The sequence below is a fragment of the Psammomys obesus genome, unplaced genomic scaffold (assembly GCF_907164565.1).
Source record: "Psammomys obesus unplaced genomic scaffold, mPsaObe1.curated_primary_1811, whole genome shotgun sequence".
NCBI classification, from domain to species: Eukaryota; Metazoa; Chordata; class Mammalia; order Rodentia; family Muridae; genus Psammomys; species Psammomys obesus.
This window is the reverse complement of record NW_026596089.1, coordinates 1641620-1668232: the sequence shown is the minus strand read 5'-3', so window position 1 is coordinate 1668232 and position 26613 is coordinate 1641620. Positions and strand designations below refer to the sequence as shown.

The following is a 26613-nucleotide window of genomic DNA, read 5'->3' as shown; positions in this document are numbered from 1 at the left end:
AAAGACAGATTTGTCCATCACCTCTACAAGTAGCACATGGCATTTGCTTTCTTTTCTTTCATAGTTTAGTTCAGCAGGATCGCTCCTCACGTTTAGAAACTGCTGTAGTGTGAAAGAAGAATGTAGACCTGCAGAGATTCAGCAATTGAAATTCATAACAAGGTCTTAACAGAAAGTGCTGGTCCTAACTATCACCCTAACTTTATGAACATAAAACTTTTTAGAAAATATTTTAAGTTACAATGGGAAAATTGAAGTACTGCCTTCTTATTGTTGTTGCTTTAAAATCGTGTCAGAAAGCAAGCGCCCACTGGCTGTTACCCATCTTCCTGCAGCTGTCCGGGTGGCCATCTGTCCCCTCAGGTGGACGGAATTCTAGTCTCCACTGAGACTGCTGTCCTGTCTGGTCTGCTTGGTCACCCCTTCTTTCTTCGGAGCCCTCTTTGAAATGGAATCCTTTCCTAAACAGAAGTTCCACACACCAAGTGGGATCTATTTATACTCTGCAAGTGTGGGACTGACAACTTAGAACTCAGATGACACGAAATTGTTGAGCACGGCATGGCTAATTTTAAGGGCAGTTAATGGAGGACTTGGAAAGAAAGCGAAAACATACTTGTTCTTTGGGTTATTCAGATTCCATATTCATTACATTTTAGCAACAGCTGATAGGAAGAATGTGCATATATGTTAAAACAGAACACAACAAAAACAAGAGCCCAGAGACATAGCTTATTTAGTAAAATTCCTGCCATGCAAGTATAAGGACCTGAGTTGGATCTCTAGAACTCACATACAATCCAGTATGGTGGCATGAGCCTATGATTCTAGTATTGAGGACACCGAGAGGGAGGAGCCCTAGAGCACTGGTCAGTGAAGCAATCTAGCAAACGCAGGGAGTTTCCAATTGCCATGAAAAACCAAGCCAAAAAAAAACAGGAATGGTTCCTGAGGAATGACACATGATGTTGACTTCTGCCTTGGATACATCCAAGTACACAGGGGCACGCACACCCTCGAATTCACAACAACAGGAAGCCCCAACTAGGCAAAACCCAACCGCTGTATAACCGCTGCTTTCCTGGACCCAAGGGTGCCCAGAAATAATACTGATTTGCTGTGACTGGTCATCTTGCTTGCTCCAAGCTCATGGAGTGCTTTTGTATTAGGTCTGGTCTACTCACGTTTCAGGTACTTGTGAGTAAGTGGCATCTCACAAGTCAATAGTGTGAGTGGTCCCGGAAAGGCCATTCTAACTGATATCAGTGAATGGGGAGGACTTGCCTAGTGGCATGGAGGACAGTGATCATGCTCACCAACAAACTCAGAAGCAGGGGTTATGATCTGCCTATCACTGTCCTCTAAGAATTTGGTTCAGCATTTGAATACTTGAGTTTGGTTGTCATTATTGGTAACTAATTGGTAGATAGTTCCTTTAAGGCATTTTCCATTTAGCGGATGTATGCAAATGGAGTCTCAACAAGTTTCAGTTTCCTTGATAATATAGTCAAGTCTTCTATGAAATGGAGGTTAACAATTTCTGTTTCTCTTATTCAAGTTTTAGAAAATATTAAAGATAAATCATATTTAACTGTCAGTGGTGGAAGTTACAGAAATGGATAGGTTATAGAATGTTATGAGTATATGCACAAGTAATTATAAAATCCCCAAAGCAGTCAGTAAGAACTGTATATTTATTTATCCACATCAGGGGCCATTTCAGTGTTTCTGTTCTTGGTCATAATTAACCTGAGTGGGTGTCACTCAGAATCAGTGTGTGTGTTTAAGTGTGATTGTACCTTGGATTTTCTTACTTATTTTACTGTTTAGAGAAATATATGAGATCTGAAGGAACAGAGCTCCTTCTCTCTCCTGTAAAATAACTATAAGTTTATAGGGGAAAAACTGTTTTCAGTTCCTGTAGCGTGTGCTCAATAAGAACACAAGTGTATGCGTGTGTGTGTGTGTGTGTGTGTGTGTGTGTGTTGGTTTCCGGTTGCATTGGGCCTGGCCTGGCCGCCCACGCTAATTTGTGAGCTGTGTCTCCCTCCTCTCTCCATTCTCATGACCTCTCTGGAAGCCCTCATCCTGCACTTTGTTTGCATCTGCTTCCTTATAGACCAAGATCTCTGAGAGGCTACAGGCTCCTTAGCATACATGGTCCCTGACAGGAGCTCTATAGACACTGGATGAACTGTGACAGGAAAGTCACCTTTGACTGTACTCCTTTGGAGTTAGGAACCACAAATATCCATAAAAAAAACAATACAAAACAAAAAACTAAAGAGGAACTAGGAAGATGCTATTAGAAATAGATTTCAACTCACAATTCCTTGATCTGTCGCTTGACATGAACTTGTGACCTAGGCTCAGCTTAAGGCTCTAGGTGGCTTTAGTGATGCATAAATAATGTTATACCCCTCCTCCAGGAGGCAAACATAGATCATCCTTCCATCCACCTGTGTGTGTGTACATGGCAGGGGAGCTCACAGGAGTGAGCAACCATGAGCCTGCTTGCACACACACTGATAAGTCTGTGGGGTCTGGAAGGAAGTGGCTTTAGAGCAGGGGTCTGACTGAAGTGGTAGAGTCAAGCAGAACTGCCCTGCTTTTTTTGTACAAGACAAACATGTCCTTAAAAGTCCCTGAAAAAAGAAAATAGCATTTCCCAGTGAGGAAGAAGAATGGCCACGTGGTTATAAGTAGATGCTACATTGGGATGTTATATTTACTTTTTGTTTTACACACACCAGGTTCTTAACTGTGGGATTTGCTTAGCAAACTTGAGGTGCAATTCCATTTGTAATAACAATCCCCAAGTCTTCTCCAACCTGCCATTTTTAGAGTCAGCTACAAGGACCTAGCAGCACCTCTCTAACCCAGGCACAGGCCTAAGGGCAGCTTTTTGAGATAGCTGGGGCTGGGAGAAGCTCACACCTAATCCCCCAATCCTGTCTCAGCAAAGGTGAGGCCCTGGCTCAGAACGGACAAACCCCATCTGAAATTAAACCAGAGTGTATTAAACCAGAGTGTGTGTATGTGTATATATATATATATATATACACACACACACACACACACACACACACACACACACACACACACACATACGTACGTACTACCCATGATTAGGTGTTCACAGCATCTAATCTTCAACAATTAAAGAGAAGAAGTGTGGGTGGGGTAAAAAATAGCGATACCCACATTCTGAAGTCTTTGAGAAAAACAGGAAACTAGTCTTTTTTAACCAGTGATGCCCAGAACTGGTTATTGCAAAGAGCTTGTTTTCCTAATGTGATGTGGTCAGCCCAGCTGTGCCAGAAGTCAAATTCTGCTCATTATGACGGGCGTCTGTGGATTTCTGTAGCTGACAAACCTATAGACAGGCAGGCATAATTATCAGTGGTAACCTGGTTATTATGGCCGGATGGTGCTTCGAAAACAATTTGCCCCAGTCCTAAAAGGCCATGAGAACACATGAAATAAGAACATTTGACCAACACATGGTTATTTCCAGGAGTTGTAAACGAACCAGGCCTGTGCCATAGAATAGTTTATTGTAGAAGAGCCTATGGGGTTTCTGCCTTCTTTATTTTATTTTAAGCCAATAGACAGCACTGGGTGACTTCATGTTACAATGTTTTAGACTTAAAATTGTTGTTGTTGGCACTCTATGTCTAGTTGCAGTTAGATAAGTTGAAAATTAAAATTGGGGTCACAGAGATGTCATTTGTCATCCTTAATCTCACAACAGCTCCCTCACCACCTCCTTCATGGATAATACAGGGGAAAAAATGACCATGGAGAAAAATGATTTAGGCCATTGTTGGCTGGACTTTTGGCCTTGAGGAAAATGTGGATTGCCTCAGAATCAAAGCAAAGGAAAAATCCCCATTATCTTCACTGCGGTCTTTCACAGAACACCATGTTAGTGTCGGAGGGGCTGAGGTACCCCCCTTTGTTTTCTGCTTTGGGGAGCCCATCTCCACAAGAGCCCTCCCTGCAGACCATTTCTGTGTCATCTTAGGGATAAAGTGGGCATTAGACATTTGGAAATGAAGAAATAGATCTTACTGCTTATTGCAGTTTTTTTTTTTGGTTGCCTAGCCAAGCTTTTGGTTTGTGTAGTAAAGGCTTTACGCTTGTCTGTTTGTGTCAGACTTTACAGTTGTCTCTTTAATAAGTAAATTGCTCACCCTTCTCTGTTGTGCATCTTGTTTTCAGTGCTTGATCCAGGCAATGTGCCTGGTCTTAGCAATGCCCCCTTTCCAGCTGACTGTCCAGGCAGTTCCAAAAAAGGCAGTTGCCCTGCTATTGATTTTTGTGGTGCATCAGTCATGTTAGAGTTATTTACGACGAGAGGGGAGTAAGCTTCTTGTATCTGTCCTTTAGCTTTAACACTTGTACAGCAAGTCTATCTCTATTCTGATTCAAGGAGATTTTTTCTCTCCTTGGAAGCAGCTTGGGAGAGTCCTGGGTTGAAAAGGGAGCAGTGATTGGATCTGGGATGTGAAGGTCCCTGTGTTTTAACCCCTTGCTGCTTCTCAGTGAGAAGGGAGGACAGTGGATGGATGGTATCTGCCTCTTAGCCCTTACCAGGATGTGGTAAAGGTAATGAGATAATAGTTGTTAAGTACACTCAAACAGATGAGTGAGAGAGTTCTGAAAGTACTAGCCCTTACTGGGGGGGGGGGGGGGGCTAACAGCACAACTAGCAAATAAGCATGTTTTATCAAGTCTCAGATTTCAAATGCATGCTAAAATCTGGTGTTTCTGCAGGGAAAGCAAATCCCTGGGACATAAGGACAATGTTGAGATGGCAGAGAAAGAGGTCATTATAGCTTTCACTTTAACATGCTTCCACTGTGCTATATTAAATTATATTTAAAATATAATTAAGTTTTTTCATACTCCCAAGAGTGTACCTTCACCACTACCCCATTTCAGTAACTGCCTTTAAGCCTGTGAATGGAGCACAATATAAAAAACTCAGGCAATGGAGCTGGAAAAATGACTGGGCTTAAGAGCACTTGTTACTCTCCTAGAGGACTGGAGTCGCATTCTTAGTAGCTATGTAGGGCAGCTCACAACCACCTTTTACTCAGGCCCAGGGATCTTGTGCCCTCTTCCGGCCTCTGCGCATGCGCACACACACACACACACACACACACACACACACACACACACACACACAGATAATTAAAAGTAAAAGTAAAAACAGTTCTTTTTTTAGAATGTAGTTCTTTTTTAAAAAAATTGGTATTTTTCTTAGCATCTTGTAACCAAAGTGTCCACCTCTGCCTTTCCCATTACTGAACTTCGCAGCGAAGAATTAGTAAATACAAAAGTTTTTTTTTACATTTGACCATAAACTCATCTATCATTGCCCTTTCACACATGTGTGTGGTATTAAGGGGATGTAGTGAAAAGAACACTCCTTCTCTGCTGCACACACAGAGATTTTCTCCGATTTCTGAAGGTCAGCATTTCTGATACACTTCAGAGCTATGTGGAGTTTTGGCCTATCTAGCTTGTTCAAAAAATATTCCCTTTGGAGAATAACTCACTGTCTGGCAGTGGTGGAGGGATTGGTGGCAGCCTTACCCTGCAGATACCCACATGGTCAGAGGGATGAAGAGGATTCCCCAGCTCAGTTTTCTCCTTTCTTGGGAGCAACATCCTTGCCTCTTTATCTGTGAGAAGGAAGTAGTAGTCCTGGCAGTGGGTGAGACTTGGTAAAGGAAGTTGGAGGTAACTGACTCTCAGCTGGAGATAGCAGGGTCAAGGATTGCTGACATCTCCTGCCTGGGTCAGGCAGCTGTTTGTGGCAGGGTGGACCTAGAGCCTATGCCCTCCTGGAACCTATGCCCTGGCAGACATGACTGTTTCCATCCTTCCTCACCCTTGCGTCCTGGGAAGGCCTTTGCTGGGGAGAATTAATTGCTTTAATACTGATGTGGTGAGAACCAGCCCTACAGGAGATTACTCCCTGCTCCTGGCTGTCATTTGAAGCTGGATGAGGAATACAGTTGCCGTTTATGGACATGCTTAAAAAGCCGCTGTGGCACAGTTTCTCTGCTAAAGGAAACTTCAGTTTTATCCAGGCAACATCGGATTGGCTGCTTACTCCATCTGACAGCCTCCAGGAAGCTGGGCTGCCTTGATTTTTATATCATTAATTGAAGACCAGATATTGCACTTTGAGAATTCTAGGCAGTACCTGGTTGGTTTTGCTTGACTTTCTTTTGGTTAAGTGTGATATTTATAGGGCTCTTGCTACTCCTTTTGGTGGGGAGACTGTCTTGCACATTGGGAAATATTTCCTAACATCCCTGTCCTCCACCAGTGGATGACAGTAGCCCAGCCCTGCTCTCCTGCCAATCTTAAACGTGAGAAGTAGCCACTGCCATTGCTCAATGTCCCCAGGGAGGTAAAATGTCTGTACTTGTAAACCACCATAGGCTATCAAGAAACCTGAGGTCTGTGTATCTTCCAGCCTGAACCGGACTTTTACCAACAGTGCAAAACTTGAGTAGGTCAGAGTGAGAAAGTAAGGATAGGGAGAGTTAACTCTTTAAATAGTGCGTATTCATAGTCTGTGACTGAGTGAGCAGCAGCCCCAACCAGGGACTTCCCCTGCTGGCTTGTGGCAGGGATTCCCTGTCCCTCTGGCCCTGAACTCCAGGGCTCCTTCCTCAAGGACAGCCCTTGCTTCTGACTCACTTCATTCTTCTGTCTCTTCCTTCCCATTTTCTGAACCCTGTTGCTGCCAGGAACTGAACCAACCCTGCTGCCTCTGACAAAGACAGGAGCCACTTAGACTGCTCCTGCCGCTGCTTCGCTAGGTCACTCCGCCTCAGAGTCAGTGTGTCTTGTTAGTCTTACTTGTTCACTTATTTCGTGGAGTTCTTCCTGGTCTTTTGTGGCCTATGTTTGGAAAGACAGCTTTAGATATTCAAGTCCTCAGTTTGGCTATCTGGCAAGAAACTGTGCCATCTAAGGTTGGCAGGTTCTGTGGTACTCTTATTACATTGCCTTGGGCTAATTCTAAATCCAGTTATATAAGCTTTAGGAGGGATGGCCTAGAGTGCCAGATACTATTTGTGACATTAGTCTAGAGGGGAAACACAGACCAGATTTCAAATGTTAGGTGTATGCTAGGTGTAAAAGTGAACTTGGGGAATGTGATTTCTTTCAAATAAGATGAGAAGTGAGAGATTGGTGAGCAGGTGGCATAGTCTGGCCGGCACCTGTTACAAGGGAGGCCATCTGTATCACTCCGGAGAGATGCGCTGGGTAGAGAGGTCAGAGTTCCTGCTCCTGTCAGAGCCTTCCCTCTCAGTCCCAGGCCCAGAGAACTGACAAACTGACCCAGCTGTAGCTTGCTCCTCTCGTAAGTTTTAGAGGAGCCTGTAATATTTCCTTGGATTCCCTGTGGCCGTGCTGTGATGTACAGTCTTTGCCAAATGTACATAGTTTGCCAAGAGAAGAAAAGAATAGTAACTATGGATTACGATCCCAGCTCACTAAAGACTGTAAGAAAAGAGTGCAGGGAATCTTATGAAAGAAGGGGGAGGTAGAAAGACCTGGAGGGGACAGGAGCTATACAAGGAGAGCAACAGAACTAAAAAATCTAGGCACAGGGGTCTTTTCTGAGACTGATGCTCCAACCAAGGACCATTTGTGGAGATAACCTGGACCCCCTGCACAGAGGTAGTACCTGGCAGCTCATTCTCCAAATGGGCTCCTCAATAAGGGTAGTAGGAGCTGTCTCTGACATGAACTCAGTGGCTGGCTCTTTGATCACCTCCCCGAGGAGGGAGCAGCCTGACCAGGCCACAGAGGAAGACAATACAGGCAGTCCTGATGTGACCTGATAGGCTAGGGTGAGATGGAAGGGGAGGAGGACCTCCCCTATCAGTGGACTGGGGGAAGGTCATGAGAGGAGATGAGAGAGGGAGGGTGGGATTGGGAGGGAATGAGGGAGAGGGCTACAGCCAGGATACTGAGCAAATAAAATGTAATTAATATAAAAAAATAAAAATTAAAACAACAACAAAACTGGACTCCTGCAGTTCTAAAGAGAAAACAAGAAGGTATATGTTGTGCAAGCTTGAGAAGAAACTAACAAAAGCTTAATTACAAAAGAAAACACAAAACACCTGAGTCTCTGTGCATCAAATGACAAATGACAACTTGCCATTTTATACCAGGAGACTGTTACTCTTGGGCCTGGGAAAGTCTGAGGGGTCTTGTTATTCTGAGCAGTCACCCTCTTTTCCCTGGCCCTTTTCTCTAAAGTTGTCAAACTGTGTAGATGAACACCTTAGGTGGCTAAATTTATCAACGTCAGCATGTGAGAGTGGTAGTCAATCACTTCCTTTAGGAAGTTTCTAGAACTTCTTACTGATGATTTTGAAGCTGGATCCAGGGTGCCCTGGGACACTGGACAGCTTTAGAGATGAAATGTAACCCTGGTGGGTGCTTCCAGTTGTGTGGCCTCAGGTCTTGAACTTCAGAGAGCATTTCATTAAGTGTTCAGATACTATGTGTCTTCTCTTAATTGGATTCAACCAGTAACAGTTGGTTTTCAATGTCTGCCCTTCACTAGTTCTGACATCCATAGGGATTAGAACCATGCCATACAGCAGTGTACATTTGTTTGTGGAATGAATAATTGAATACTAAGAAGAGAAAAGTTCATCATGAAGATTTTTAGAGGGTGTTTTTATTTCTTCTTTGGGAATTTCAAACAGATAGACAATGTGCTTGGTCAACCCCTCCCTTCCTCTCATTCCTTTCCTCTAACTCTTTGTGGACCTCTCCCATGCCACATCCTCCTCCCAACTTCATGTCCACTTTAGTTTTTATTTTTTGAAGCCCACGGAGTCCAATTAGTGTTGCTCATATGTGCTTTGCGACCCACTGGAGCATGGCAGCCTACCAGGGAACATTGTTAAAAGAAAAGTAAACACTATTTTTCATTGGAAAAATTAAAGACATTTTCCAATAATGAAGTTACAGCAAAATTTTAAAGAGCTGTGTGTATTGAATTAAAAAAAAAAATCTTGGCTCTTATTCAAGGACAGCAGGGACAGATTGTCATTTCTAGAGACAGGAAGCATGGCATCCTTTCCCAAAGTCATCTAGAGGGACACAGGTGTAGAGAATCTCCCAAGCATACTGATTTTTAACTGACATCAGAGAGCACCAAACACTTTCTAGAGCCAAAATAAATTAAGACAGTGAGTGAAGTCAAGCACTGTTTTATGCTGTATAAGAAAAAGTGATTTGATTTTGGAATACTGAGCTTTGCTCTGAGCCTGAAAGCACCACATCACCGTGAAGGATGACCTGGTGACTGCAGTCCACCCCACCTTTTGATTTTTTTCACAGGGCAGCAGCTATGCGGTTCACTGAGTGGCCAGGAATGAGCCCGTGTCTTTAACTCTTCATGGTTTGCTCCCACTGCCACAAGCCTTGAATTTGAAAATGGGGTGCACATGTGATTTGTCTGCCTGCCGCTTTCCTTTCTTCCTTCCTTCTTTCCTTTCTTCCTTCCTTCTTTCCTTTCTTCCTTCCTTCTTTCCTTTCTTCCTTTTTGTCTTGTTTGTTTGTTTTTTGAGACAGTGTCTCTCTGTGTAGCCTTGGCTGACCTGGAAATCACTTTGTAGACAAGGGTGGCTACTCACAGAGATCCACCTGCTTCTGCCTCCTGAGTGCTGGGTATTTTGCCAGTTGTTTTGAGTGAGTGCCAGTGTTTTGTCTTTCTTGAAAACAGGAATCTTCATAATTTATATATCTGTCTCTTCAAGATAAGTTGAGAGTTCATCTCAGAGGATAAAAATACTTTAGGGCCCTTTGAGATGACTCAAGGGTAAAGGTGCTTGCAGCCAAGCCTGGAAACCTGAGTTCAATCCCAGAAACTTATGTGGTAGAAGGAGAGAACTGACTCCTGCAGGTAGATAATCCTCCAAACACATAAATGTAATAATTAATAAATTTATCCATTAATAAATTTATTCATGTCTTTAGCACTTCCTCTGTAGCCATGGAAAAGAACTGTAAACTCCTGAGGCCATGAGTGGGCAACAGGGCGGTGGTGGAGGGAAATAATTTTACCTGCCTCCTAAAAGATTAGTGGGAAACACAGTGATCACTCCATAGAGTGCCGGAACCCACTGCGTCAGTAAATGGCTGCCGGCCTTTGTTCTTCTCTGATGATGTTTCAATCCCATTATTGTTCTTAGATGTTTCGTTTACTTAATATTTCCAGGAGTAAGATCAAATTTTAAGCCTCTATTTTATAGAAACTAGAGTGGCCTAAACAGAATCTTGACCATAAAAATGAGCTGTTCTATCTTACAAAGGAATTGTATAATGCCTGGGGCATATGTGTGAGTTTACATGTGAACAGCCAGGATGAACGGAAGTGGACCCTGTTTTTGGCTAGGAGTCAGAACCTGTTTTCGGGTCTTATGTGTTTTAGGCCCACTGAAGTTGTTCCTTCTTGTTGGTCTACTTTCGTATTTATTTTATTTTTTTCCTGAGCTCTCTTAAGACTTAACAGTAGAGTACTTAGAAAAATCTTAACTTGTAAAAGAAATAAGAAAGCACTTCTGTTATTTTTTCATTTTCAGACAACAACCTCATATGTCATGTTCTAAGGTCTAAAGGAACACACACTCTTAACTGAATTTTTCATCCCATGGATAAAAACAAGGTTTTCAGTTAGCACCACACAAGCAAACCATCATACAGTTCCGCTAGTGTTTTGCAGATAGAATTGTTTCTTGTTGAACATTTTCAATGTGCCAGTTTCCTTGTTGTGAAGTGACTTTCAAGAAGAGGACCTGGTAGGACCAGGCACGCCGGTCTGCCTTGGTGCTGACTCTGAGGTGCCCAGCAGTGCTTCTCCTCGGGGTGCTCCAGATCTTCCTCCACACTGAGGCCCTACACCAGGTTTAGGACAACTCTCTGCTAGAGAAAATGTTTGAAAATGTCCTTTAAGTGGCCAGTTTGGGCCTCCTCTTTGTCGCAAATAGTATCTTAGACATTATAAACACTGGTTAGATTTTTCCAATGGAAGTGGTTGTTATTTTGTTCATTTAAGAGCTGCCTTTTAGCAGGGGCTTCTGTGGGTGAGTTTGAAGGTTCATCTCAACTTGGAAATAGCTGGTGGAAAGCCACCTCTGCCCAGACTTTTCTGTGTACGGATTCCACAGTTCTGTGTGATTTCTTACTCATTCCTTTTATGGCTGAACAGCATATTCCTTTGATTAAAGGCTCTCTGAGTCCATAAATCAATATTAGTGGTTTGCTAATTGTTGAGAATTTGAAGTTTTACTTTAACACAATCAACTTATAATTATTTCTTCATTGTGGCCAAAATTTAATCTTGTAAAATCATGTTAGGATGTTGTTATTTTCTTCCCTCAGGTCTTTTTATTAAAGACTTCTCAATGTGGAACACTGAAAAATGTTGAAATCTTTTCCATCTTTAAAAAAACAAGCAAATGATAATACAACCACCCCAGTCTTCCCTAGCTACTACATTACTTGCTTTGATGCTTTCATCATTTTGACCACCTAAGTTCATATCGCAGTAGCTTCCGAATTTTGAAACTCAGTGACACATTTCAGCCGTGATTGATTTTAGCTGTTGCAGATTTGTATTTGATGCCTGTTAGTAACTCTTCCTAATTAGTTTCAGTGGCTCTGTGCACTGTTTTTTTTTCAGCCTCTTTATATACCTGTCCTTACTTTATGAATTCAGCCAAATTTCAGCCACAGGGCCTCTTACGGCCTGCAGTTTCTGAAGTGTGCTTACAGGGCCCATTGTTCTGAGCACCACTCCATGCTAATTGGTGCATTTGGATTTCCCGAGTTGTATGCATATACATGTTCATGGTGTTCCATACCTGCAAGTACCACTGCTCCTTTTTGGATGTTTCTCTAAGTTGTGCCTTAGGCCACATTCTGAGTTTATTCCCAAACTGAACATAACTCCTCTCAAATTTGGTGTTCTCCCTGTCTCCTTGGCAACTGTGAGCTGATGAATGCTGGGAGTCTCTTCTCTCAGGCCTCTGCTGACACTAGCCGTCTACCCTCCCTAGACTCTCTTGTAACCTGTGGCCTGCACTTCGCATAGCTCAGACCTCCTTCAGTCATATAATTTCTGAGGTCAGAGATGATCCTGTAACCTTCTAATGTCATAGCATAGTGTGTAATAGACTAACAAATGACAGAAATAGCCAGCTACAGAGACTGGAATAGTTAGCTGTCAAAATGGCACCTTTTCTAGTTATATGTGTAAAAATAAATATATAATATTTACATTATAAACATGTATATATACACACACACACACATACACACACACACACACACACACACACAGTCACTAAGTCTCGTTAGTTGGCTGTAGCCTGTAGAGCTTTGGAAGAGCATTCTCTTGCCTTCGTGGAGTAGATGGTATTTAGGCTAGTTCGAGTGGGATCCAGGGTGGGATGGTGGCAGAGCAGTTTTCATTTGATTTTTTTCCAGGTATTTTGTAAATGCAGTGGTAAGAGAACAGAGATTCCAGCCACCAGCTTGAGAATGTCTAGATGTGCTCTGGACACTTCCTCCCCATTATCCTCCATCGCCTGTGGGTCAGGAATGGGAAGGGGAACATGCATACTTCCACTTGTAGAGAGGAAATATTTGGGGGCAAAAAAATCAGTTTCATTTCGAGAGGCCATTCTTGATCCGGACACATATGGCCCTGTGTGTGTGGCCTGCACTCAGCTACAGTTGTCTCGGAATCCAGTCCTATTTGAACTCATGCTTTTGTGCCAATGGCTTCCTCACAGTACAGTGCACTGCAGTAACTTTAGGAGAGAATTATTCCTGGAGTCCTTATTATGTTACAGAGATTGAAATTGGAACCAAATTGTGCATCATCAGGCAGTCAAGTTTGTTAAGAAGTTAGATGTTACAATTATGTCTTTTCTGGTTTCATAAAAGATAAAAACTATCAAGCCTTATTAATTAGATGTAGCCTCTTCTAACCACCTGGAACCAGTATCTAGTTACTTCACATTAATCGTAGCTAATTTTAAAATGTGACGCCTTAGCTGTGAAGACTGAGCTGCAGCTAGGCTGGAATTCTCGGAGCTGGGATGTGGAGCGGGTGTGGAGTGGAGTTATGTAACTGTCTTAGCCCTTTTGGCATTCATAAAAACAAGAAACATACTTCCTGAGGTTATCTCACGTTGAGCAAAAACTTTAAATACCCAAATAAAAATTCTGTTTGGATTCTTGAAAATGACCAGATTTCACATGGATCTGTAGTTTGGATGTTTTTGAGTCTGATTCTGGTTTGGGTGTCTTTTATGAGGAACAACAAACAAAACATCCTGTTTTCAGAATAGCCAGCACAAGTCCTAAGGGAATAATTACAGAAATAGCTAATGTCTTCCTATATCTGTTAGAAGCCTTAAAATTTCCATTATTATTATGTTTTTCTTCAAAGTCCTTTTCAGAAGTGTGACTAAGACAAAATCGGTTGGCGCCCTCGGGTACTGGAGTCTTGCAAAGTGCTAGTTGCCCACTGTCAGTGTAACTGTGACCATTTTAAATGGTAAATATGTGGAAACTCTTTGCTTTTATTTTTTACCTCTTCCGCCTGGCACCTTCATCTTTTGGAGCTTACCAGGATTCCTTTTAAGTGTTTGCTTATGTCAACGTAAGTGAAAACTAAAACGATGTTTTGAGATGACTGTAATATGGCTTTAGGATTGTTGAAGGAGCCACAGTGGTGATGCGGAAGCTGAAAATAGCTCTCCATTTTATGCAATCAAGTAAAACACTGTACCTTGGCATCCCCACACCGGATTAGCAAGGAGTTGGAAGTTATTCCACCCCCAGCATGCCATTAGGGATGACAGGCGGAGCTATGACAAACTGCTGGTTTAATGGAGCATGTGGTGCTGGCCTCACCGCTGAGATGTACAGGCCCGATTAGCACTGAGTGACCTCAACTCACATACATTTCCTTTGAAAAAGACACCTGACAGGCCTGCTGTGCTCCAATGAACATTCCTGCAGCGTGGCTTCTCGCAGCGAGCCCACTCACTTTAGGGTTGCTAAGGTCCCATGTCTCTGCTCTTTGCTCTGCTTTCAAAGGTGGCAAGCTTCAGCTGTCACATACCACGACCACGAAAGAGGCTTTTCTTCCCTCCTTACAGGATTGTGTGTGTGTGTGCGTGCGCGTGTAAGCTAGAGGTCCACATCAGGTGTTTTCCTCACTCACTCTCCACTTTATTTTCTGAGTCAGTCTCTCCCTGAACCTGGAGGTTAATGAATGGTTAGGCAAAACTAGCTGGCCACAAGGCCACCCAGCATGGGGTGCCTGCCTTTGTATGTGTGGAGGGCCTTGGATCCGAACTCAGATCCTCAAGTTTGTTCAGGAAGCCCTTTACTGCCCCAGACTGTGCTGTTTTCACTGCCCTCCTACACAGGCAGGGCCTCTGTCTCCTGTAAGAAAATGTGAGCCTAAGATGCAATCCCACCTAACTCTTATTACTGTTGAGTAAGTGGCTAAGTCTCTCCAGTAGGTTCTTCTAAGTCAAGAGCTGTGCCATGCTTGTGAGCCAGAGTTTGAAGCCTCACCTTAAATCTTTGTTATCTAAAAGGGGACTGCTAGCTGTGCCCTGCCAGATCATAGAGCTGTCAGGTTATAATTAACATGTGACTCTAATTAAACAGAATTGGTGAGAAATATCTGGGAGGGTGTAACAGTGCAACTATGATGTTTGCATTTAAATATTTGAGATTGCTCCCTTCACTTTCAGCCTGGCTTTAGATAAAGAGCGAGGGTGCCATATCTCACTTAACTCTATTGTTTTGGGTCTTGGCTGCAGGCTTTGGGGACCAGAGTGTATTCAGCTTGCATTGTGGTATCTGTCTTTCAGACAGAACTGTTGGAGAATGTATATTCTTTTCCTTTTTTATTTCTTCAAAGAGATTAAGTCACAGCTCTGACGGAGAGGGCAGGGTCTCTGAGAAGACCTCCCAGTGCTTGGAACTCAGATTCTACCCAGGGCCCTTTCCATATCGTCCATGGCAGTGCTCTCCCCAGCAGCTCCCAGGGCCTCTGGCTGCTGGCCAGGCTCCCAGGGCCTCTGGCTTTGATGTGTGGGGCAGGCTGTCTTCTGGCCAGGTTGTTGTTACTGTGGCCTGGGCTTTGCTCACACCGAGTGCCAGGAGGATGTCCTATGTGCAATATACGTCTTCACAGTCCTAGTCCTGAGAGAGCTTGCATTTGTCTGAGCCACAAGTGGCCACCCTTAACTGCTCTGCTTGGCTGTGCTTTCTTCTGGGTGTCTGCTGGGGACAAATTTGCAACCTGCCTGTCACTTGGGAGTAGGACCCACCCCTCTGTTTGGGGGAAGAGAGCAACTCTTTGCCAGGTCTATTGTTAGTCTGAAGGGTTTTCTAGGCCTGGCTCAGGGGAACCAACCAAGCTAGTTGAACAGCTTCCCCAGGAGGGGGTTGGGGAGGGGTGCACTGACCTTCTTTTAGTCTAGGCCTGGCAGCAGATTCCCAAAGACATCAGTTCTGGCAAGGGAAGTCTCAGGTGAACCCTGTTTGAACCACAGCTCCAAGCTTGTAGTAAGAGGCTGTGCTGTTGCAGATACAACTTCATGACTTCTGATGATGCCCTTGGCAGTTGTAAAAGCAGGTAGATACTTGATCACAGAAGATTACAGTGGTAGCTATTAAGGAGTATGAATGATCCTGTCCTGTTCATAAGTAGCCCAAAGCCATGCACACATTGTGAGGGTTCGGGAAGGGAGACTTATCACTGATGGTCTGTGTTCAAAAGGGCCAATTCAGTTCAAACAGAAAATTAAAATGAAACCCGGCTTGTCCTGATTTGTATGACAAGACTTGCCTGCTGGGTGTCTCACCGGATTTAATGATGACATTTCCCACAGAGGGGAGTTTCTCCATCCTGTTCTAGCAAAGCCCCGCCTCCCAGTGTGTAGCTACACTGACAGCTATTTACTTCTTTACACTACTTTTAGAAAGTCCCAAGATTCTGTGTTTCCCTGTGTTTTTCTCTTATATTCTTTTAACAACAAATCACTATGAGGTTTGTTTTTGTTTTTTGGTCACCTCCAGTGAAACTTTGGCATCCTTTGTTGTTGCGGGTTTAGAGAAATGAAGTAGATGTTTGGCACCATAGCATAACTGACTTAGGAGAGAGCTCTGAGAGTTCTGAGTAGAAAGGTGAAGAGCTTTGTGGAAGGTAGGCTTGATGGTCTTACCAGCTCATGCCGGTTTGTACTTTCTTTCATGTCCTACAACTATTTATATGTTAGACTTAATTTAGAATCCTTATGCGGAGAACATTTTCTCACTGTTAAGGAGTACTTGCATGTCTGGGCCTTGATGGGACTGATGGCCTGGAGGAAGCTGAGTTCCCTACAATGAGTGTCATGATAATAGTACCTTGTGATGTTCAAACCTTGGGTTTTTGAAATGCCAGAGTGCTCTCATCTTGTATTTCCTAAATTCTGATTTCTCTTGTAGGGACACGCACTACAGTGGAGTTTGTATAACAGACATGTACCTTGGACAGTTAATGCAATAAGCCAGTTAGCATTAGTGTGAAGCATGGTATGTGGAGGCCTATTCCAAATTCATTTCTGAGCTTTAGTAAGGTGATGGAGTCTGGTCTGTGACTGGTGGAAGTAGAGGGCAAGGTTGCTATCCTGACGCTTACATGCTTCTTTTCCAAATGCTTTTCTTGTTGGTGGAAGTTAGGCATCTACAGCCCCATGCTAAGCTACCTTCTTCAGAACAGTCCCACGATGGAATTTTTACTTTGATATAAGTAGTTTTTTCGGTTCACTCTTGCTTTTCTACTGAATCTATTGTGCAATATATACAATGTGATGTGTGCTAGCAGGAAAATGTCTCAGAGGAAGTTAAAAAAAAAAACAGCAATCCAAAGGTGTAATTCATTAATGATTTCATTCTGTTTCTGGGTATGTTTCTTTCTATTGTCAGCCAGTGTGGGAGGAAAAGGAAGAACGATGCTGCAGTTGAGGGTGTTGTGTGGGTTTGTGCCATCCCAAGTACTGTATAGGAGAAGAAACATTTTTGCAGTAAAAGTAATATTCAAACACTAACAGAAAATTATTAATTATGTTACAGTGAAAAGTTGTTCCCTAATTCTGTTAAAGTTGTTATCCTTAAAGACAAATGTTAACCGGATATACATATGCATATATGTATATGCAAAATAAAATGATAATTTTGTGCTCCTAGGCTTACACCTAAAATGTCATTTCTAACACTGTTATTGATACTAGTGCAGAGAATTTGCATAGGGCTAAGACAAGCTATCGAGTTCTCACTATAGGATTATAACTCTCAGGCCTGAAAATATTACACAGAGCTGAAATTTCCCTCCCCTGGTTAAAAGTGAATTCTGGCTGGCAGTCACCATTGATGAGAACTATTCAAAGCAGGTGTGATAACTGGCTGAACGCTACCTTCTTGCTTGCTCTGGGAGCCCTTTTCTGTCTTCATTACTGTCTACTTCCCATTCCACCATGGGGCCTATACCCCTAGCACATCTGAAGCCTTTGACAGTTGCTATTCACTAGGCTGAATTCTGCCTGTTCTCAGCAGTTATTATTCTTAGGATCCTCACCACACATTTTAGCATTGAGCACCTACTTTTAAAAAACTGTGTTTATGTGTGTCTCTGTGTGTGTGTGTGTGTGCCTTTGTGTGTATCTGTTGTATGTATGTGTGTGTGGTGTGTATGGTATGTGTGTGGTTCAGGGCATGAGTCATAGACTTTATTACTTCCTCCAGTTATTAGCAGAAAGTCAGGTACTTAGTGAGCATTTGCAGTTGGCTGGCAATTTCTGAGAATCTCGCTTCTCAAATGTAGCCTTCACACGAGCACATCAGTCAGGTTTGGGGCTCATCTTAGACTTACAGGGTCTAGAACCAATTTAATTTAGCAAGCTCCCCTGTTGACTGTGTGTCTGTTAAAGTTTTAAAAAGCTCCGCCAAGACTGCAACCGTCTTCAAAGCACTTGCCCTTTCTGTACCTATGATTATGTTAGCTTATTCTTGTCGTATAGCTGGTCCTCCACTGGCGAAGCACATGCCATACAACTGTGAAGACCTGAATTGTGACCCCGGCACCTACTTAAAGAACAGGCTGAGGTAGAGACAGGGTCCCCAGGGCTGTTGCCAGCCAGTCTAGCAAAGTAGCAAGCTCCAAGTTCAAAGATGTGCTGTTCCAAAAAATAAGGGACAGCTATTGGAGGAAGACACTCAGGGTCCACCTTTACACTTCTCTCTCTCTCTCTCTCTCTCTCTCTCTCTCTCTCTCTCTCACACACACACACACACACACACACACACATTAGGTGTGGCCAGAAGATTCTATGTGAAGTCACTTGAACTGTATTTGCATTCTGGCTCAAACTATTGTTTCACATAAATCATATACATCTCTTCAAGTGGCCTCTTGTAGACACCTCACATTGAGGAGCAGACTGTATGATTTACTTTCCTTAGCTCCCTCTTTCTTTCTGTCTCACTCCCACTCAGCCTGCTATTTTGAACTCCAGGGAAGAAAATTTGTAGACAGTTTGTAATCTTTGAAGAAACATGCTTTAGATGAAATATCTGCCACTCTCTTTACATATTTCTTCAGTAAAACAGAGAAACAGGTCACTTGTACTTTCACACAACTCGACACATAGAGTGTGGCTATTAAAGTCAACAGAGAGCCAGCCTTGGTCCTTAGGTACCTACGGTTACCAGAGGTACTTGACTTGCATTCTTCCTTTCACTTTTGTGTGTTGACCTCTTACCTACCAATGCAGATTCTAGGTGTATGAACCACTTAGATTAACTGAAGTGCAAGCTTACTTTCCAGTACCTGAAGAGTGCCCAGTAAATCAAGGATGATGACCTATGGATATAATTAACATGCACAACAAAATGTAGACTGTTTTCAGTACAAAAAATTAAGTTTAAATTGTTTTCATTGTAAGAGGCTCTCATGTCATTCAGACTAGTCTCAAACTTGCAATGTAGCTAAGGCTGACCTTAAATGCCCCATCTTCCTGCTTCTACCTTCTAGATACTGAGATGACAGGCCTGTGTCTCCTGACATGGCTGCTTTGTTATAGGCCCAAGTCGCTTACACTTTGTTTTCCTCTATCATTGAGTCCAAATCTAGATGACAGAGAAACAGGAGGTGTTAGAGAAAAAAGAGGGAGGAAGGAACTTTATACGGGGCTTTCTGAGCGATCCACTTTTGTTTGAAATGAACTACAGGGTTCTTCAGATGGGGCAATTAAATGGGGATGGTTTTTGGAAGTGGTAGAGTTTATGTATAATTTGAGCTTAGTTTTGTCAAGAAAACTAAAATGGGAATATAAATATAAAATGGGAATTAAAATTACCTTCTATTTAATCACTGTTTGATCACATGTAGAGAATAGTATTTCTGGGGGACTTAAAGGGAATTAACACAATTAGCTGCTGGACAGGAATGATGTATTTTTAGCAAGTGAAATGGGAACAGGAAAAGCAAGGAGACTAACAAAATATGAACATTTATTGAGTTAAAGTCAAAGTCATACACATAGAGATAACTTATAACATACTGTGTTTGGTTAACATGGGAAACTAAGGTGCTGCGAAGTTTCCATTCATCACACCTAAATACTGTGTTTCTGGAACACACCATTTTAACCCTAATCCAAATGGAAGTTCTTGAGTTTTATTGAAGTGAAGGGCATCTCATCCAGAGAATGAAGGCTGTGGAGCCTGGGATGAAGCAGCTGAGAAGGCTGCAAGCACATGTGTATCAAGGGATGTCAGAATAAAGGTAACGAGGAGCAGAGGTTGTCCTACTACAGACTACAAATTTAAAAAGAAATCTTAAAAGCTTTTTTTTTTTTAACAAACCTTTGGAAAAATGTGTGAAGAATGCTAACTTCATAAATAAGATTGTGGCTAATTTGGAATTTGTAAAAAATTTCTATATGTACCTCATGCTGTAGATCTAAATAAAATGGCAGATATGTTAAATCACTAAGTATTTACAAATAAATGTAAAGTTTTGCAGAAAAGTCAACACACACAGATATGTACACCACATAAAAGACTGTGTAACTATTAAAGTAAAGCCAGAATCTAAACATGGTCAAATTATATGATTAGGTAAAATTTTCATTAAAGATAGAAGACAATAAAAGTATTTTGAATGGGAAAAGAGTTACCCTCACTATTAAAATAATAAAAAAGAAACTGAGGTACAACTTGTATTTAATAAACCATTTTTTTAAAAAAAGTGTCGAGTACAAAGTTACGACATTTGCTGAATGTAGAGTACTTTATTTTTGGCTACTTTATAAGTTATTTAAGTAATCTGATCTGGTTAGATATAAGTTCATAAAATGTTCCTACTTTTGGCTTACTAATATTGCTTCTGATAATATTGTAAGGAAAATGGTATTTTATTTCTAGTGATACAGAAATAAATTAGCATAGAAACATTTGAGGTATTTCCACATGCGGCAATAATGAAAGAAGTACTTCATGTTAGTCCTGTGAAAGAGTATGTGTCTAGTAAAAATGAGCACTCCTAATTCACAGAAACAAAGAACTGCTTGCAGAATAGCGAGTGAAAGAATGCATGCGCAGTACAAGGGCGTCTGTGTGAGATATGCTCATGCTGGGGCACATAATAGATCATTGTGTTTGGGTTACAGGAACAGCACTGCTTTTCTGCTTCGAACACTTGCAGTTTTGGTGTGCACTTCTAAGGGAAACCAGCAGGTGCAACTAAGCAGGAAGGCTAGAGAGTGTTGTAGTGTGGCATTGGTAGTGTTTGGGGTCTGTTCTCCCTCTGCACTCAATTCTTTCCCCCTTTCCATTGTATCCTAAACTGAGAAACAATTTTAACAGACTTAGTGCTCCAGTCTGTTTTCTTTTTCTTTTTTTTTTTTTGTAATGATAAAATTTTGTTCCTGGATTTGAAAGGGGACATAGAATAAAAGAAGCCAAGAAATGGCTTCCTAGTTGCAGACCCTGGGCGGTACTGACCTTCTGAGCCTTGGTTTCACTGCCAGTGAGAGAATAGTGCTTGAGGATTGCTCAGCTCTGTAAGGACATGGGGACTCAAGCTCATGCCAGCTGCTGTGAGCTGCTTCGAGGAGCACCGTGGCAGACTAGTACTACCCTGCCCCGTGAAGTATACCATGAATTTACAGAGCATGGTCCCTATGTATGACCAAGGAAAGCCATCCATCTAGCCCAGCCAGACAAGCCCAGCACTGTCAGTTTATCTGATTTATTACACAAAAAGAGCTGAAACAGACTAATTGGTGACAGGTGTAGTCCAGGAGTAGCTAACGATAGTGTTCTACTGATTGGACACTTTCTAACATGAAAGTGATTGAAACGCAAAGTTCAGATGATCTTTGATTTTCTGCTGGGGCCAGAGCACACTGACTGAGCCGCACCTCTCTCTGCACTAATGCCAAGGGTGGTGTGGGCAGCAGGAAAAGAAGGCAGAGGGAGGCAGTTTAGACCCAGCCCCTTCAGCTGGTTGTGAAACTGTTTGTTTTGTAGTACAGGATTGTGGGGGATCTACTGTGATGCTGTGTGTCACTGTTTGTTTTTAAGGAAACAAACATTTCTGGGGAAAAAATGTCCTGCGGTTTGCCCACCTAGGCTTACGGGCAATAGAATTGTATCTTCTATGCTAATCACTGGCAGTCATGTAACCAGGTCACTCATAGGTGAATAATGTATTTTCCTTACTGCTCTTGGCTTTGACAGGAGGTAACTCCACCACTTTTAGGCACTATGCAAACACTGAAAATGCCCCCAAATCATTTGAAATCACTGTTCTCTCCACATCAGATACAGAAAAGATACTTGCAGCTGTGTAGGTGAAAGGCTTTTAACATATGAGCCTAATAACATATGGGCCTAATAACTGGTTGTACTCAGAAATTTAAGACTTCTTAGGAGACAAAAATTACATAATTTAAGGAAACCACATTCTAAGAAATGAGCAAGACTGGAAAGGGATGTTAGATTTCCACCACGTCTGTACTGGTTAGCTTCAAACTGTACATTGAAAACTCAGTAACAAAAGATTTTAAAGAATTTCAAGCTTGTGGGCTGGAAGATGGCTCAGTGGTAAAGTGCTTGGTGAACAAACAGGAGGGCCTGGCTCCAGACCCCCAGACACCTATGTACACACAAAGCCAGGCATGGCTGTGTACACCTGCAGCCTTGGCACTGGATGCAGAAACAGGTGGGATGAGGGGGTCAGTTGGCCAGCTGGTGAGATCCAGGTGTAGCAAGGGACCCTGCCTCAAAAATACACCTGAGACCTAGAAAGGAAGGCACTGACATGATTTGATTTCTACACAGGTGCACACAGCCACATACGAACACACATGCATTCACGGCACACAGCCACACACAATGAAGTGAAATTATACAGTAAGAAGGAATCTTCAAGTATGTTCTGCACCATGACGGACGAGGCCTAGTCTACTTTAGAAAGTGACCAAATGAAAGAAGCACTGCATGAGCTTCTGCACACACCCATCCTAGCAAATATTCACAAATTGTGTCGTGAACCTGGGTACCATTGTTACATGACAGTCTTTAAAGTGCTTGCATAACAAAAAAGGAAAGGCAGATATTTTCACAGCTTTAGGTGTTCACAGATATGTTTGCATTCTGCTTTCTTGCAGTTCATTGAATAATGATCGTATTAGTTTATTATTATTATTATTATTATTATTATCTATTACAATTTAATCAATTTGTATCCCAGCTGTGCCCCCCTCCCTCATCTCCTCCCAATCCCACCCTTCTTCCCTCTTCTCTCCCTATGCCCTTCCCCTAGTCCACTGATAGGGGAGGTCCTCCTCTCCTTCTATCTGACCCTAGCCTATCAGGTCTCATCAGGACTGGCTGCATTGTCTTCCTCTGTGGCCTGGCAAGGCTGCACCCCCCAGGGGGAGGTGATCAGAGAGTCTGTCACTGAGTTCATGCCAGAGATCTCTGCCCCCCTTCCTAGGGACCCCACTTGGATACTGAGTCTATGGACTACATCTGAACTGGGGTTTTAGGTCTTCTTCATTCATTGTCCTTGGTTGGGGTTTTAGTCTTTGCAGGGCTCCCAGGGCTCAGGTTTTTTTTTTTTGTTTGTTTGTTTGTTTTGGCTCTGTTGGTCTCTTTTTGGAGCTCCTGTCCCCTCCAGGTCTTTCTATCTCTCCCTTCTTTCATAAGATTACCTGCACTCTGCCCAAAGTTTGGCTGTGAATCTCAGCCTTTGCCTCGATACTTTGATCCATATAGTCTTTCAGAGACCCTCTGTGGCAGGCTCCTATCCTGTTACCTGTCTCCTCTTCCAAAGTCTATCTTATTTATCCTTCCGAATGAGGATTGAACATCTTCCCTAGGGTCTTTCTTGTTGTTTAGCTTCTTTAGGACTATAGATTTTAGTATGTTTATCCTATATTATATGACTAATATCCATTTATGAATGAGTGTATACCATGTGTGTCTTTCTGCTTCTGGGTTACCTCACTCAAGATGATCTTTTCTAGTTTCTATCATTTGCCTGAAAATTTCATGATTTCCTTGTTTTTAATCGCTGAGTAATATTCCATTGTATAAATGTACCACAATTTCTGTATCTATTCCTTTGTTGAGGGACATCTGGGTTGTTTCCAGCTTCTGGCTACTACAAATAGAGCTGCTGAGAACATGGTTGAGCAGATGTCCTTGTTGTATAGTTGAGCATACTTTGGATATATGCCTAGGAGTAGTATAGTATACTATAATATATTATATATGATAGAATATAGTATAGTATAGTATAGTATAGTATAGTATAGTATAGTATAGTATATTTCACCTTACACCTATCAGAATGGCTAAGATCAAAATCTCAAGTGACAACACATACTAGAGAAAGGGGAACCCTTCTCCTTTGCTGGTGGGAATGTAAACAATATAACCACTTTGGAAATCAATCTGGCGCTTTCTCAAAAATTTAGAAATAGTGCTTCCTCAAGATTGTATTTGTATTCAGCAAAATTGAAAGACACACACACACATACACACACACACACACACACGGTGGGGTGAACACAGAGAGACACAGAAAGAGAGACAGAGACACACAGAGAGAAAGGCAGACGTGCACATGCACACATGCTCACACAGAATGGGCTGGGTGTGCCAAGCATAGCAGAGCTCTTAGCTTGCGAGTGCAAAGACCTGAGTTGTGTTCTGAACACCATAGAAATAAATGGATGAATAAGTTAATAGACAAAGCATATGACATTTGTCTTGTCACACTAATGGCAGGAACTCTGGAAAGATAATAAGGACTGTTTATCTTTGCTAATGAAGAAGTCTCTTGAGTCCATGCCCAAGTGAGCTTCCTGAATAACCACTCTATAAACAGCAGTCAGGCCAGAATCTAGGCTTTAGGTTTTCTTGAAAATTCATACATAGTTCCCTGGCTACTGTAGGGCTCTCCTTGGCATATATGCCTATCATCATTTATATTACCCCTTATTAGCATTTTTGAGTGAATATCATCTGAAACTAGAAGCGGATAGAGAATCTATTTCAAACATGTTTTCTTTTAAATACTGATTAATTTCATTAATATATATAGTAAGTAGTTATCTCATAATAGAATTCTGCAGTAAAAATTATGTATATCTGCTTTTGTAATATGGGCTTGAACGTTGACTAGGATGTGGTTGTGATATGTCCTGCGACTTTAAAATACTGGTTTGTTTGAAAATACTGAGTTTAATCCAGGTAGACCCAATTCAGGATTAGCTTGAAGCTTTGTAATTTTCTGTCATCTTCTCTCTGCTTGGCCCTCTAGTGCCTATTTTAGTCTCTCTCCAGGTGAGCTCTTGCTCACTTTTGCTTGGAACTCCCATAACTGAGACAGTAATTTGATTTGTGAACCTCAGGATGGGTGTTGTGATGACAAAGTGAGTGGAATGAGCTGATTGTATTTATAAGTTATTGATGAGCTTTCACTGCTGTGAACTGTTGCTGAGGGAAACGAGGCAGCATGTTCACCCTAGCAAGGAAACCCCAGTTGCTGAATTATTTTCAAGGAGGCTTGGTCACTGTTAGTGTACATCATCAGTCCAGGTGTCAGCTTCTGCCCCCTAGCAGAGACTGCAGACATTTGGTGGCTTTTGTGAAATGCAACCTTCAACTTCACTGTGTCAGGCACTTACCAGCATTAACGGGGTTATTCCAGATCACCTCTTCTTTCCATGTTGCCTTGGGTGATTTTAATGTCCTCTAATCATGTGGTCAGTTATTCCCATATGCCAGTCGGTGTTGAAAACTAACTCTTCTTCTCTTTTATCTCTGGGTCTTTAACGTCTCTTTGTCCTAACATTCGTTTACCCCAGTTAGAAATTTTAATCCAGTTACCATATACTTTTTTTGTTTTGTAGCACAGTAACAGAAAAGACACCGTTCTAGTCTTGATTTGAATTTTGTATTATTAATGTACAGATACCATCAAGCCCTGATTTAAATGTTCTTCTGTTTGTGTTTTCATTAGGTGAAGTCTGTGCGTTTTGTCAAACACAACAATAATCAGGTGTACTTGAAAGATTAAGTGAATTGATTTGATTGGAACATTCTCTCAACTGTCAGTCAAAAGGTAAGTGAGGGCTCTTGCTTTCTGTGGTTTGAGTTTACTTGCCAACATGTGATTATTAAGTAAGTGTTCAATGAGATTTTGACAGGAATAATTTGGAGCCCTCAGAACAAATGATAGACTTTGGGGATATAGCCGCAGTGAATGTACTTGTATATCTGTCCTGTAGTCTGTACAGTTACTTCAGATATAAAATTGTGTGTGTGCTTGTGCATCTATATATGATGTCTCTGGAGAGATGGTATATGTGCATGATGTATGTGGGGGAGGAGGTGTGTGCATGTGTGTGCAAGTACACAGGCCCACGTACAGAGAGCCCAGGAGAGGATGACACATCTCCGACTCTATCTGTCTCTGTCATAATTGTTTATGACTGTCTCTCACTGACCAGCAGGCTAGCCTGGCAGTCAGTAAGCCTGCAAAGCTCCTTCCTCCACAGTGCTAGGCATTACAAACTGTGCCCTGCCTGGGTGCCCTCTGAACGCACACCCCCAGCTTGCTCAGCACATGCTCTTACCCACTGTATCATCTCCATGCTCCATGCAGTCTGACTGTACGTGAACACTGGAAAACGTCACCTGCTTTTTGAAATTGCTTCTTCTATCTTCTATTCTGTTTTATTTCATTCTGTTACATTAGATGCAGAGGAGTGAAGCCAGGGCTCTTGCACATGCTAAATTCAGGCACCACTCTTAGGCCACACTCACAACCCCCTTTTGTTTGCCATTTTATTGATAATATCCTTGTAATATTGAAGTAATGTGAGAATATCACATTTTACTTTGGGGGAGATCCGTGTGTGTGTGTGTGTGTGTGTGTGTGTGTGTGTGTGTGTGTGTGTG

General features: G+C 42.2%; 1 protein-coding gene across 5 annotated transcripts in view; it reads left to right on the top strand.

The window, feature by feature from the left end:
• Positions 1-26613, top strand: part of Hivep2 (HIVEP zinc finger 2) — a 197219-nt gene that overhangs the window by 86638 nt on the left and 83968 nt on the right. For all 5 annotated transcript variants that reach the window (XM_055627705.1, XM_055627707.1, XM_055627703.1 and 2 more), the window contains one exon: positions 25673-25774. The gene's annotated coding sequence lies outside the window, so the exon portion shown is untranslated. The remainder of the gene's footprint in view (positions 1-25672; positions 25775-26613) is intronic.